This window comes from Labrus bergylta, chromosome 13 (genome assembly GCF_963930695.1).
Source record: "Labrus bergylta chromosome 13, fLabBer1.1, whole genome shotgun sequence".
Classification (NCBI taxonomy): domain Eukaryota; kingdom Metazoa; phylum Chordata; class Actinopteri; order Labriformes; family Labridae; genus Labrus; species Labrus bergylta.
In genome coordinates this window covers 8,050,453-8,065,452 of record NC_089207.1, presented here as the reverse complement: position 1 = coordinate 8,065,452, position 15,000 = coordinate 8,050,453, and the positions used below count along the sequence as shown (strand labels likewise).

At 37.2% G+C, this 15,000-nt stretch overlaps 10 non-coding genes across 10 annotated transcripts; all 10 read right to left on the bottom strand.

The window, feature by feature from the left end:
- Positions 1-197: 197 nt before the first annotated feature.
- Positions 198-316, bottom strand: LOC136182184 (5S ribosomal RNA). The gene has a single exon (XR_010668502.1). It is a non-coding gene; the product is annotated as a 5S ribosomal RNA (ribosomal RNA).
- Positions 317-1,715: 1,399 nt separating this feature from the next.
- Positions 1,716-1,834, bottom strand: LOC136181444 (5S ribosomal RNA). The gene has a single exon (XR_010667791.1). It is a non-coding gene; the product is annotated as a 5S ribosomal RNA (ribosomal RNA).
- Positions 1,835-3,233: 1,399 nt separating this feature from the next.
- LOC136181355 (5S ribosomal RNA) lies at positions 3,234-3,352 on the bottom strand. Its single transcript, XR_010667704.1, has one exon. It is a non-coding gene; the product is annotated as a 5S ribosomal RNA (ribosomal RNA).
- Positions 3,353-4,751: 1,399 nt separating this feature from the next.
- On the bottom strand, positions 4,752-4,870 carry LOC136181443 (5S ribosomal RNA). The gene has a single exon (XR_010667790.1). It is a non-coding gene; the product is annotated as a 5S ribosomal RNA (ribosomal RNA).
- A 1,399-nt stretch (positions 4,871-6,269) lies between these two features.
- LOC136182183 (5S ribosomal RNA) lies at positions 6,270-6,388 on the bottom strand. Its single transcript, XR_010668501.1, has one exon. It is a non-coding gene; the product is annotated as a 5S ribosomal RNA (ribosomal RNA).
- Positions 6,389-7,787: 1,399 nt separating this feature from the next.
- On the bottom strand, positions 7,788-7,906 carry LOC136181686 (5S ribosomal RNA). Its single transcript, XR_010668033.1, has one exon. It is a non-coding gene; the product is annotated as a 5S ribosomal RNA (ribosomal RNA).
- A 1,399-nt stretch (positions 7,907-9,305) lies between these two features.
- On the bottom strand, positions 9,306-9,424 carry LOC136182182 (5S ribosomal RNA). The gene has a single exon (XR_010668500.1). It is a non-coding gene; the product is annotated as a 5S ribosomal RNA (ribosomal RNA).
- A 1,400-nt stretch (positions 9,425-10,824) lies between these two features.
- LOC136182180 (5S ribosomal RNA) lies at positions 10,825-10,943 on the bottom strand. Its single transcript, XR_010668498.1, has one exon. It is a non-coding gene; the product is annotated as a 5S ribosomal RNA (ribosomal RNA).
- Positions 10,944-12,348: 1,405 nt separating this feature from the next.
- Positions 12,349-12,467, bottom strand: LOC136182179 (5S ribosomal RNA). Its single transcript, XR_010668497.1, has one exon. It is a non-coding gene; the product is annotated as a 5S ribosomal RNA (ribosomal RNA).
- A 1,399-nt stretch (positions 12,468-13,866) lies between these two features.
- LOC136181495 (5S ribosomal RNA) lies at positions 13,867-13,985 on the bottom strand. The gene has a single exon (XR_010667842.1). It is a non-coding gene; the product is annotated as a 5S ribosomal RNA (ribosomal RNA).
- Positions 13,986-15,000: the final 1,015 nt, after the last annotated feature.

The following is a 15,000-nucleotide window of genomic DNA, read 5'->3' as shown; positions in this document are numbered from 1 at the left end:
CTGAACTTTGAAAACAGCCTCCAGAGAGCGTAATATGTATTAATACTCACTGAAAACATTGATGAAAATTGCAACAAAAAAAAAGAGGACAGACTGCCAAATAAAATCATGTTTCATTTTCCACTGGCCTGTTTCTCTCAGTCCTTTCTCCACTAGTGAGGCAACAGCGCCCTCTTCTGGCTAAAGGAGGTATTAAAAGCTTACAGCACCTGGTATTCCCAGGCGGTCTCCCATCCAAGTACTAACCAGGCCCGACCCTGCTTAGCTTCCGAGATCGGACGAGATCGGGCGTGTTCAGGGTGGTATGGCCGTAAGCGAATGAACAGGTTGTTAAAGGGTTATTTATACATACTTAGGTTTAAAGTAACACCTCGCCAAAATTAGAGCAAGTGACTATGACCTAGTTGATTTTATTACTTTTCTACTCAAACGTGTGGGCCTATGGATAGACTTACACTTAATCTTACTAGATTCAGCAATACTTTGACGCTGGGAGTTAACTAAAGACTTGCAGCTTGTTTTTAAGACTTGTTTCACGACTTGCGGGCAAACTGAACGTTCAAACGTCTGATAAACACATTGAACAAACCGATTCCGTGAAGATTAACTTCCCTCTTTCAAAACTGGCCTGGTTAGTACTTGGATGGGAGACCGCCTGGGAATCCCAGGTGCTGTAAGCTTTTAATACCTGCTTCAGCCAGCAGGGGGCGCTGTAACCTCCTGCTATGCACTGCAGTTCTTTTTTTATTTGTCTATCATTGCTTCTACTTTCCTACAAAGTAGCTTACACTGAATTTTGATTGGGGATCATCTATAGCATATATAGGGACTGATTGTAATAATTATGAATTTTCATATAATTAGTAAGTGTTCCTTTGTGATTCCTAATGGAGGATTGTTTTTTTAATGATTAGTTACAATGGAGAATGTGAGGGGATCAAATATGTATGCCCCACAGGGTTATGATTTCTACATGAAACATTGCAATGGCTGATTTATTCATTTGTCATTCAAGATTACCTCAAAACAAGTAAGTGGTGATAAAAACATAATTTCGAGTTGTCCCTTGTATCTTAATCAATCACTGCTTAGGCTACTATAATAATCCTAAATCTTGTGTGCCTTAATGCAACATTTAAACTTATTTCTGCTGTTCACTGTTCACAAGTTTGCAGGATTGAAAACCTTAATAAATCCACAGTAAAAGTGACGATGCGAAATGGTCAACTTCTGAAAAATCGTCAATTGATTGATAAGTAAGCATCACTTGTTTGCAGGTTTTTTTTAAATTCAATCTTAATAGTAATCATTTATAATAATTCCTGATTTGGTGTAAATGTTTATTATTGATGTGAAAACATTTATAATGATGGTGAATATTTCCAGTTGAATCAAATGTATAATATGGCTACCAGAGTGTTGTGGGGAAGTAAAGAGTAACCTAAGTACAAGTAATTAAAATATGTTAATGCAGTAGTCCTTACGTAAGTAGGCTACATGTACTTTTTGAATGTAAAACTGAACTTTGAAAACAGCCTCCAGAGAGCGTAATATGTATTAATACTCACTGAAAACATTGATGAAAATTGCAACAAAAAAAAAGAGGACAGACTGCCAAATAAAATCATGTTTCATTTTCCACTGGCCTGTTTCTCTCAGTCCTTTCTCCACTAGTGAGGCAACAGCGCCCTCTTCTGGCTAAAGGAGGTATTAAAAGCTTACAGTACCTGGTATTCCCAGGCGGTCTCCCATCCAAGTACTAACCAGGCCCGACCCTGCTTAGCTTCCGAGATCGGACGAGATCGGGCGTGTTCAGGGTGGTATGGCCGTAAGCGAATGAACAGGTTGTTAAAGGGTTATTTATACATACTTAGGTTTAAAGTAACACCTCGCCAAAATTAGAGCAAGTGACTATGACCTAGTTGATTTTATTACTTTTCTACTCAAACGTGTGGGCCTATGGATAGACTTACACTTAATCTTACTAGATTCAGCAATACTTTGACGCTGGGAGTTAACTAAAGACTTGCAGCTTGTTTTTAAGACTTGTTTCACGACTTGCGGGCAAACTGAACGTTCAAACGTCTGATAAACACATTGAACAAACCGATTCCGTGAAGATTAACTTCCCTCTTTCAAAACTGGCCTGGTTAGTACTTGGATGGGAGACCGCCTGGGAATCCCAGGTGCTGTAAGCTTTTAATACCTGCTTCAGCCAGCAGGGGACGCTGTAACCTCCTGCTATGCACTGCAGTTCTTTTTTTATTTGTCTATCATTGCTTCTACTTTCCTACAAAGTAGCTTACACTGAATTTTGATTGGGGATCATCTATAGCATATATAGGGACTGATTGTAATAATTATGAATTTTCATATAATTAGTAAGTGTTCCTTTGTGATTCCTAATGGAGGATTGTTTTTTTAATGATTAGTTACAATGGAGAATGTGAGGGGATCAAATATGTATGCCCCACAGGGTTATGATTTCTACATGAAACATTGCAATGGCTGATTTATTCATTTGTCATTCAAGATTACCTCAAAACAAGTAAGTGGTGATAAAAACATAATTTCGAGTTGTCCCTTGTATCTTAATCAATCACTGCTTAGGCTACTATAATAATCCTAAATCTTGTGTGCCTTAATGCAACATTTAAACTTATTTCTGCTGTTCACTGTTCACAAGTTTGCAGGATTGAAAACCTTAATAAATCCACAGTAAAAGTGACGATGCGAAATGGTCAACTTCTGAAAAATCGTCAATTGATTGATAAGTAAGCATCACTTGTTTGCAGGTTTTTTTTAAATTCAATCTTAATAGTAATCATTTATAATAATTCCTGATTTGGTGTAAATGTTTATTATTGATGTGAAAACATTTATAATGATGGTGAATATTTCCAGTTGAATCAAATGTATAATATGGCTACCAGAGTGTTGTGGGGAAGTAAAGAGTAACCTAAGTACAAGTAATTAAAATATGTTAATGCAGTAGTCCTTACGTAAGTAGGCTACATGTACTTTTTGAATGTAAAACTGAACTTTGAAAACAGCCTCCAGAGAGCGTAATATGTATTAATACTCACTGAAAACATTGATGAAAATTGCAACAAAAAAAAAGAGGACAGACTGCCAAATAAAATCATGTTTCATTTTCCACTGGCCTGTTTCTCTCAGTCCTTTCTCCACTAGTGAGGCAACAGCGCCCTCTTCTGGCTAAAGGAGGTATTAAAAGCTTACAGCACCTGGTATTCCCAGGCGGTCTCCCATCCAAGTACTAACCAGGCCCGACCCTGCTTAGCTTCCGAGATCAGACGAGATCGGGCGTGTTCAGGGTGGTATGGCCGTAAGCGAATGAACAGGTTGTTAAAGGGTTATTTATACATACTTAGGTTTAAAGTAACACCTCGCCAAAATTAGAGCAAGTGACTATGACCTAGTTGATTTTATTACTTTTCTACTCAAACGTGTGGGCCTATGGATAGACTTACACTTAATCTTACTAGATTCAGCAATACTTTGACGCTGGGAGTTAACTAAAGACTTGCAGCTTGTTTTTAAGACTTGTTTCACGACTTGCGGGCAAACTGAACGTTCAAACGTCTGATAAACACATTGAACAAACCGATTCCGTGAAGATTAACTTCCCTCTTTCAAAACTGGCCTGGTTAGTACTTGGATGGGAGACCGCCTGGGAATCCCAGGTGCTGTAAGCTTTTAATACCTGCTTCAGCCAGCAGGGGGCGCTGTAACCTCCTGCTATGCACTGCAGTTCTTTTTTTATTTGTCTATCATTGCTTCTACTTTCCTACAAAGTAGCTTACACTGAATTTTGATTGGGGATCATCTATAGCATATATAGGGACTGATTGTAATAATTATGAATTTTCATATAATTAGTAAGTGTTCCTTTGTGATTCCTAATGGAGGATTGTTTTTTTAATGATTAGTTACAATGGAGAATGTGAGGGGATCAAATATGTATGCCCCACAGGGTTATGATTTCTACATGAAACATTGCAATGGCTGATTTATTCATTTGTCATTCAAGATTACCTCAAAACAAGTAAGTGGTGATAAAAACATAATTTCGAGTTGTCCCTTGTATCTTAATCAATCACTGCTTAGGCTACTATAATAATCCTAAATCTTGTGTGCCTTAATGCAACATTTAAACTTATTTCTGCTGTTCACTGTTCACAAGTTTGCAGGATTGAAAACCTTAATAAATCCACAGTAAAAGTGACGATGCGAAATGGTCAACTTCTGAAAAATCGTCAATTGATTGATAAGTAAGCATCACTTGTTTGCAGGTTTTTTTTAAATTCAATCTTAATAGTAATCATTTATAATAATTCCTGATTTGGTGTAAATGTTTATTATTGATGTGAAAACATTTATAATGATGGTGAATATTTCCAGTTGAATCAAATGTATAATATGGCTACCAGAGTGTTGTGGGGAAGTAAAGAGTAACCTAAGTACAAGTAATTAAAATATGTTAATGCAGTAGTCCTTACGTAAGTAGGCTACATGTACTTTTTGAATGTAAAACTGAACTTTGAAAACAGCCTCCAGAGAGCGTAATATGTATTAATACTCACTGAAAACATTGATGAAAATTGCAACAAAAAAAAAGAGGACAGACTGCCAAATAAAATCATGTTTCATTTTCCACTGGCCTGTTTCTCTCAGTCCTTTCTCCACTAGTGAGGCAACAGCGCCCTCTTCTGGCTAAAGGAGGTATTAAAAGCTTACAGTACCTGGTATTCCCAGGCGGTCTCCCATCCAAGTACTAACCAGGCCCGACCCTGCTTAGCTTCCGAGATCGGACGAGATCGGGCGTGTTCAGGGTGGTATGGCCGTAAGCGAATGAACAGGTTGTTAAAGGGTTATTTATACATACTTAGGTTTAAAGTAACACCTCGCCAAAATTAGAGCAAGTGACTATGACCTAGTTGATTTTATTACTTTTCTACTCAAACGTGTGGGCCTATGGATAGACTTACACTTAATCTTACTAGATTCAGCAATACTTTGACGCTGGGAGTTAACTAAAGACTTGCAGCTTGTTTTTAAGACTTGTTTCACGACTTGCGGGCAAACTGAACGTTCAAACGTCTGATAAACACATTGAACAAACCGATTCCGTGAAGATTAACTTCCCTCTTTCAAAACTGGCCTGGTTAGTACTTGGATGGGAGACCGCCTGGGAATCCCAGGTGCTGTAAGCTTTTAATACCTGCTTCAGCCAGCAGGGGACGCTGTAACCTCCTGCTATGCACTGCAGTTCTTTTTTTATTTGTCTATCATTGCTTCTACTTTCCTACAAAGTAGCTTACACTGAATTTTGATTGGGGATCATCTATAGCATATATAGGGACTGATTGTAATAATTATGAATTTTCATATAATTAGTAAGTGTTCCTTTGTGATTCCTAATGGAGGATTGTTTTTTTAATGATTAGTTACAATGGAGAATGTGAGGGGATCAAATATGTATGCCCCACAGGGTTATGATTTCTACATGAAACATTGCAATGGCTGATTTATTCATTTGTCATTCAAGATTACCTCAAAACAAGTAAGTGGTGATAAAAACATAATTTCGAGTTGTCCCTTGTATCTTAATCAATCACTGCTTAGGCTACTATAATAATCCTAAATCTTGTGTGCCTTAATGCAACATTTAAACTTATTTCTGCTGTTCACTGTTCACAAGTTTGCAGGATTGAAAACCTTAATAAATCCACAGTAAAAGTGACGATGCGAAATGGTCAACTTCTGAAAAATCGTCAATTGATTGATAAGTAAGCATCACTTGTTTGCAGGTTTTTTTTAAATTCAATCTTAATAGTAATCATTTATAATAATTCCTGATTTGGTGTAAATGTTTATTATTGATGTGAAAACATTTATAATGATGGTGAATATTTCCAGTTGAATCAAATGTATAATATGGCTACCAGAGTGTTGTGGGGAAGTAAAGAGTAACCTAAGTACAAGTAATTAAAATATGTTAATGCAGTAGTCCTTACGTAAGTAGGCTACATGTACTTTTTGAATGTAAAACTGAACTTTGAAAACAGCCTCCAGAGAGCGTAATATGTATTAATACTCACTGAAAACATTGATGAAAATTGCAACAAAAAAAAAGAGGACAGACTGCCAAATAAAATCATGTTTCATTTTCCACTGGCCTGTTTCTCTCAGTCCTTTCTCCACTAGTGAGGCAACAGCGCCCTCTTCTGGCTAAAGGAGGTATTAAAAGCTTACAGCACCTGGTATTCCCAGGCGGTCTCCCATCCAAGTACTAACCAGGCCCGACCCTGCTTAGCTTCCGAGATCGGACGAGATCGGGCGTGTTCAGGGTGGTATGGCCGTAAGCGAATGAACAGGTTGTTAAAGGGTTATTTATACATACTTAGGTTTAAAGTAACACCTCGCCAAAATTAGAGCAAGTGACTATGACCTAGTTGATTTTATTACTTTTCTACTCAAACGTGTGGGCCTATGGATAGACTTACACTTAATCTTACTAGATTCAGCAATACTTTGACGCTGGGAGTTAACTAAAGACTTGCAGCTTGTTTTTAAGACTTGTTTCACGACTTGCGGGCAAACTGAACGTTCAAACGTCTGATAAACACATTGAACAAACCGATTCCGTGAAGATTAACTTCCCTCTTTCAAAACTGGCCTGGTTAGTACTTGGATGGGAGACCGCCTGGGAATCCCAGGTGCTGTAAGCTTTTAATACCTGCTTCAGCCAGCAGGGCACGCTGTAACCTCCTGCTATGCACTGCAGTTCTTTTTTTATTTGTCTATCATTGCTTCTACTTTCCTACAAAGTAGCTTACACTGAATTTTGATTGGGGATCATCTATAGCATATATAGGGACTGATTGTAATAATTATGAATTTTCATATAATTAGTAAGTGTTCCTTTGTGATTCCTAATGGAGGATTGTTTTTTTAATGATTAGTTACAATGGAGAATGTGAGGGGATCAAATATGTATGCCCCACAGGGTTATGATTTCTACATGAAACATTGCAATGGCTGATTTATTCATTTGTCATTCAAGATTACCTCAAAACAAGTAAGTGGTGATAAAAACATAATTTCGAGTTGTCCCTTGTATCTTAATCAATCACTGCTTAGGCTACTATAATAATCCTAAATCTTGTGTGCCTTAATGCAACATTTAAACTTATTTCTGCTGTTCACTGTTCACAAGTTTGCAGGATTGAAAACCTTAATAAATCCACAGTAAAAGTGACGATGCGAAATGGTCAACTTCTGAAAAATCGTCAATTGATTGATAAGTAAGCATCACTTGTTTGCAGGTTTTTTTTAAATTCAATCTTAATAGTAATCATTTATAATAATTCCTGATTTGGTGTAAATGTTTATTATTGATGTGAAAACATTTATAATGATGGTGAATATTTCCAGTTGAATCAAATGTATAATATGGCTACCAGAGTGTTGTGGGGAAGTAAAGAGTAACCTAAGTACAAGTAATTAAAATATGTTAATGCAGTAGTCCTTACGTAAGTAGGCTACATGTACTTTTTGAATGTAAAACTGAACTTTGAAAACAGCCTCCAGAGAGCGTAATATGTATTAATACTCACTGAAAACATTGATGAAAATTGCAACAAAAAAAAAGAGGACAGACTGCCAAATAAAATCATGTTTCATTTTCCACTGGCCTGTTTCTCTCAGTCCTTTCTCCACTAGTGAGGCAACAGCGCCCTCTTCTGGCTAAAGGAGGTATTAAAAGCTTACAGCACCTGGTATTCCCAGGCGGTCTCCCATCCAAGTACTAACCAGGCCCGACCCTGCTTAGCTTCTGAGATCAGACGAGATCGGGCGTGTTCAGGGTGGTATGGCCGTAAGCCAATGAACAGGTTGTTAAAGGGTTATTTATACATACTTAGGTTTAAAGTAACACCTCGCCAAAATTAGAGCAAGTGACTATGACCTAGTTGATTTTATTACTTTTCTACTCAAACGTGTGGGCCTATGGATAGACTTACACTTAATCTTACTAGATTCAGCAATACTTTGACGCTGGGAGTTAACTAAAGACTTGCAGCTTGTTTTTAAGACTTGTTTCACGACTTGCGGGCAAACTGAACGTTCAAACGTCTGATAAACACATTGAACAAACCGATTCCGTGAAGATTAACTTCCCTCTTTCAAAACTGGCCTGGTTAGTACTTGGATGGGAGACCGCCTGGGAATCCCAGGTGCTGTAAGCTTTTAATACCTGCTTCAGCCAGCAGGGCACGCTGTAACCTCCTGCTATGCACTGCAGTTCTTTTTTTATTTGTCTATCATTGCTTCTACTTTCCTACAAAGTAGCTTACACTGAATTTTGATTGGGGATCATCTATAGCATATATAGGGACTGATTGTAATAATTATGAATTTTCATATAATTAGTAAGTGTTCCTTTGTGATTCCTAATGGAGGATTGTTTTTTTAATGATTAGTTACAATGGAGAATGTGAGGGGATCAAATATGTATGCCCCACAGGGTTATGATTTCTACATGAAACATTGCAATGGCTGATTTATTCATTTGTCATTCAAGATTACCTCAAAACAAGTAAGTGGTGATAAAAACATAATTTCGAGTTGTCCCTTGTATCTTAATCAATCACTGCTTAGGCTACTATAATAATCCTAAATCTTGTGTGCCTTAATGCAACATTTAAACTTATTTCTGCTGTTCACTGTTCACAAGTTTGCAGGATTGAAAACCTTAATAAATCCACAGTAAAAGTGACGATGCGAAATGGTCAACTTCTGAAAAATCGTCAATTGATTGATAAGTAAGCATCACTTGTTTGCAGGTTTTTTTTAAATTCAATCTTAATAGTAATCATTTATAATAATTCCTGATTTGGTGTAAATGTTTATTATTGATGTGAAAACATTTATAATGATGGTGAATATTTCCAGTTGAATCAAATGTATAATATGGCTACCAGAGTGTTGTGGGGAAGTAAAGAGTAACCTAAGTACAAGTAATTAAAATATGTTAATGCAGTAGTCCTTACGTAAGTAGGCTACATGTACTTTTTGAATGTAAAACTGAACTTTGAAAACAGCCTCCAGAGAGCGTAATATGTATTAATACTCACTGAAAACATTGATGAAAATTGCAACAAAAAAAAAGAGGACAGACTGCCAAATAAAATCATGTTTCATTTTCCACTGGCCTGTTTCTCTCAGTCCTTTCTCCACTAGTGAGGCAACAGCGCCCTCTTCTGGCTAAAGGAGGTATTAAAAGCTTACAGCACCTGGTATTCCCAGGCGGTCTCCCATCCAAGTACTAACCAGGCCCGACCCTGCTTAGCTTCCGAGATCGGACGAGATCGGGCGTGTTCAGGGTGGTATGGCCGTAAGCGAGTGAACAGGTTGTTAAAGGGTTATTTATACATACTTAGGTTTAAAGTAACACCTCGCCAAAATTAGAGCAAGTGACTATGACCTAGTTGATTTTATTACTTTTCTACTCAAACGTGTGGGCCTATGGATAGACTTACACTTAATCTTACTAGATTCAGCAATACTTTGACGCTGGGAGTTAACTAAAGACTTGCAGCTTGTTTTTAAGACTTGTTTCACGACTTGCGGGCAAACTGAACGTTCAAACGTCTGATAAACACATTGAACAAACCGATTCCGTGAAGATTAACTTCCCTCTTTCAAAACTGGCCTGGTTAGTACTTGGATGGGAGACCGCCTGGGAATCCCAGGTGCTGTAAGCTTTTAATACCTGCTTCAGCCAGCAGGGGACGCTGTAACCTCCTGCTATGCACTGCAGTTCTTTTTTTATTTGTCTATCATTGCTTCTACTTTCCTACAAAGTAGCTTACACTGAATTTTGATTGGGGATCATCTATAGCATATATAGGGACTGATTGTAATAATTATGAATTTTCATATAATTAGTAAGTGTTCCTTTGTGATTCCTAATGGAGGATTGTTTTTTTAATGATTAGTTACAATGGAGAATGTGAGGGGATCAAATATGTATGCCCCACAGGGTTATGATTTCTACATGAAACATTGCAATGGCTGATTTATTCATTTGTCATTCAAGATTACCTCAAAACAAGTAAGTGGTGATAAAAACATAATTTCGAGTTGTCCCTTGTATCTTAATCAATCACTGCTTAGGCTACTATAATAATCCTAAATCTTGTGTGCCTTAATGCAACATTTAAACTTATTTCTGCTGTTCACTGTTCACAAGTTTGCAGGATTGAAAACCTTAATAAATCCACAGTAAAAGTGACGATGCGAAATGGTCAACTTCTGAAAAATCGTCAATTGATTGATAAGTAAGCATCACTTGTTTGCAGGTTTTTTTTAAATTCAATCTTAATAGTAATCATTTATAATAATTCCTGATTTGGTGTAAATGTTTATTATTGATGTGAAAACATTTATAATGATGGTGAATATTTCCAGTTGAATCAAATGTATAATATGGCTACCAGAGTGTTGTGGGGAAGTAAAGAGTAACCTAAGTACAAGTAATTAAAATATGTTAATGCAGTAGTCCTTACGTAAGTAGGCTACATGTACTTTTTGAATGTAAAACTGAACTTTGAAAACAGCCTCCAGAGAGCGTAATATGTATTAATACTCACTGAAAACATTGATGAAAATTGCAACAACAAAAAAAGAGGACAGACTGCCAAATAAAATCATGTTTCATTTTCCACTGGCCTGTTTCTCTCAGTCCTTTCTCCACTAGTGAGGCAACAGCGCCCTCTTCTGGCTAAAGGAGGTATTAAAAGCTTACAGCACCTGGTATTCCCAGGCGGTCTCCCATCCAAGTACTAACCAGGCCCGACCCTGCTTAGCTTCCGAGATCGGACGAGATCGGGCGTGTTCAGGGTGGTATGGCCGTAAGCGAATGAACAGGTTGTTAAAGGGTTATTTATACATACTTAGGTTTAAAGTAACACCTTGCCAAAATTAGAGCAAGTGACTATGACCTAGTTGATTTTATTACTTTTCTACTCAAACGTGTGGGCCTATGGATAGACTTACACTTAATCTTACTAGATTCAGCAATACTTTGACGCTGGGAGTTAACTAAAGACTTGCAGCTTGTTTTTAAGACTTGTTTCACGACTTGCGGGCAAACTGAACGTTCAAACGTCTGATAAACACATTGAACAAACCGATTCCGTGAAGATTAACTTCCCTCTTTCAAAACTGGCCTGGTTAGTACTTGGATGGGAGACCGCCTGGGAATCCCAGGTGCTGTAAGCTTTTAATACCTGCTTCAGCCAGCAGGGCACGCTGTAACCTCCTGCTATGCACTGCAGTTCTTTTTTTATTTGTCTATCATTGCTTCTACTTTCCTACAAAGTAGCTTACACTGAATTTTGATTGGGGATCATCTATAGCATATATAGGGACTGATTGTAATAATTATGAATTTTCATATAATTAGTAAGTGTTCCTTTGTGATTCCTAATGGAGGATTGTTTTTTTAATGATTAGTTACAATGGAGAATGTGAGGGGATCAAATATGTATGCCCCACAGGGTTATGATTTCTACATGAAACATTGCAATGGCTGATTTATTCATTTGTCATTCAAGATTACCTCAAAACAAGTAAGTGGTGATAAAAACATAATTTCGAGTTGTCCCTTGTATCTTAATCAATCACTGCTTAGGCTACTATAATAATCCTAAATCTTGTGTGCCTTAATGCAACATTTAAACTTATTTCTGCTGTTCACTGTTCACAAGTTTGCAGGATTGAAAACCTTAATAAATCCACAGTAAAAGTGACGATGCGAAATGGTCAACTTCTGAAAAATCGTCAATTGATTGATAAGTAAGCATCACTTGTTTGCAGGTTTTTTTTAAATTCAATCTTAATAGTAATCATTTATAATAATTCCTGATTTGGTGTAAATGTTTATTATTGATGTGAAAACATTTATAATGATGGTGAATATTTCCAGTTGAATCAAATGTATAATATGGCTACCAGAGTGTTGTGGGGAAGTAAAGAGTAACCTAAGTACAAGTAATTAAAATATGTTAATGCAGTAGTCCTTACGTAAGTAGGCTACATGTACTTTTTGAATGTAAAACTGAACTTTGAAAACAGCCTCCAGAGAGCGTAATATGTATTAATACTCACTGAAAACATTGATGAAAATTGCAACAACAAAAAAAAAAGAGAGGACAGACTGCCAAATAAAATCATGTTTCATTTTCCACTGGCCTGTTTCTCTCAGTCCTTTCTCCACTAGTGAGGCAACAGCGCCCTCTTCTGGCTAAAGGAGGTATTAAAAGCTTACAGCACCTGGTATTCCCAGGCGGTCTCCCATCCAAGTACTAACCAGGCCCGACCCTGCTTAGCTTCCGAGATCGGACGAGATCGGGCGTGTTCAGGGTGGTATGGCCGTAAGCGAATGAACAGGTTGTTAAAGGGTTATTTATACATACTTAGGTTTAAAGTAACACCTCGCCAAAATTAGAGCAAGTGACTATGACCTAGTTGATTTTATTACTTTTCTACTCAAACGTGTGGGCCTATGGATAGACTTACACTTAATCTTACTAGATTCAGCAATACTTTGACGCTGGGAGTTAACTAAAGACTTGCAGCTTGTTTTTAAGACTTGTTTCACGACTTGCGGGCAAACTGAACGTTCAAACGTCTGATAAACACATTGAACAAACCGATTCCGTGAAGATTAACTTCCCTCTTTCAAAACTGGCCTGGTTAGTACTTGGATGGGAGACCGCCTGGGAATCCCAGGTGCTGTAAGCTTTTAATACCTGCTTCAGCCAGCAGGGGACGCTGTAACCTCCTGCTATGCACTGCAGTTCTTTTTTTATTTGTCTATCATTGCTTCTACTTTCCTACAAAGTAGCTTACACTGAATTTTGATTGGGGATCATCTATAGCATATATAGGGACTGATTGTAATAATTATGAATTTTCATATAATTAGTAAGTGTTCCTTTGTGATTCCTAATGGAGGATTGTTTTTTTAATGATTAGTTACAATGGAGAATGTGAGGGGATCAAATATGTATGCCCCACAGGGTTATGATTTCTACATGAAACATTGCAATGGCTGATTTATTCATTTGTCATTCAAGATTACCTCAAAACAAGTAAGTGGTGATAAAAACATAATTTCGAGTTGTCCCTTGTATCTTAATCAATCACTGCTTAGGCTACTATAATAATCCTAAATCTTGTGTGCCTTAATGCAACATTTAAACTTATTTCTGCTGTTCACTGTTCACAAGTTTGCAGGATTGAAAACCTTAATAAATCCACAGTAAAAGTGACGATGCGAAATGGTCAACTTCTGAAAAATCGTCAATTGATTGATAAGTAAGCATCACTTGTTTGCAGGTTTTTTTTAAATTCAATCTTAATAGTAATCATTTATAATAATTCCTGATTTGGTGTAAATGTTTATTATTGATGTGAAAACATTTATAATGATGGTGAATATTTCCAGTTGAATCAAATGTATAATATGGCTACCAGAGTGTTGTGGGGAAGTAAAGAGTAACCTAAGTACAAGTAATTAAAATATGTTAATGCAGTAGTCCTTACGTAAGTAGGCTACATGTACTTTTTGAATGTAAAACTGAACTTTGAAAACAGCCTCCAGAGAGCGTAATATGTATTAATACTCACTGAAAACATTGATGAAAATTGCAACAAAAAAAAAGAGGACAGACTGCCAAATAAAATCATGTTTCATTTTCCACTGGCCTGTTTCTCTCAGTCCTTTCTCCACTAGTGAGGCAACAGCGCCCTCTTCTGGCTAAAGGAGGTATTAAAAGCTTACAGCACCTGGTATTCCCAGGCGGTCTCCCATCCAAGTACTAACCAGGCCCGACCCTGCTTAGCTTCCGAGATCGGACGAGATCGGGCGTGTTCAGGGTGGTATGGCCGTAAGTGAATGAACAGGTTGTTAAAGGGTTATTTATACATACTTAGGTTTAAAGTAACACCTCGCCAAAATTAGAGCAAGTGACTATGACCTAGTTGATTTTATTACTTTTCTACTCAAACGTGTGGGCCTATGGATAGACTTACACTTAATCTTACTAGATTCAGCAATACTTTGACGCTGGGAGTTAACTAAAGACTTGCAGCTTGTTTTTAAGACTTGTTTCACGACTTGCGGGCAAACTGAACGTTCAAACGTCTGATAAACACATTGAACAAACCGATTCCGTGAAGATTAACTTCCCTCTTTCAAAACTGGCCTGGTTAGTACTTGGATGGGAGACCGCCTGGGAATCCCAGGTGCTGTAAGCTTTTAATACCTGCTTCAGCCAGCAGGGCACGCTGTAACCTCCTGCTATGCACTGCAGTTCTTTTTTTATTTGTCTATCATTGCTTCTACTTTCCTACAAAGTAGCTTACACTGAATTTTGATTGGGGATCATCTATAGCATATATAGGGACTGATTGTAATAATTATGAATTTTCATATAATTAGTAAGTGTTCCTTTGTGATTCCTAATGGAGGATTGTTTTTTTAATGATTAGTTACAATGGAGAATGTGAGGGGATCAAATATGTATGCCCCACAGGGTTATGATTTCTACATGAAACATTGCAATGGCTGATTTATTCATTTGTCATTCAAGATTACCTCAAAACAAGTAAGTGGTGATAAAAACATAATTTCGAGTTGTCCCTTGTATCTTAATCAATCACTGCTTAGGCTACTATAATAATCCTAAATCTTGTGTGCCTTAATGCAACATTTAAACTTATTTCTGCTGTTCACTGTTCACAAGTTTGCAGGATTGAAAACCTTAATAAATCCACAGTAAAAGTGACGATGCGAAATGGTCAACTTCTGAAAAATCGTCAATTGATTGATAAGTAAGCATCACTTGTTTGCAGGTTTTTTTTAAATTCAATCTTAATAGTAATCATTTATAATAATTCCTGATTTGG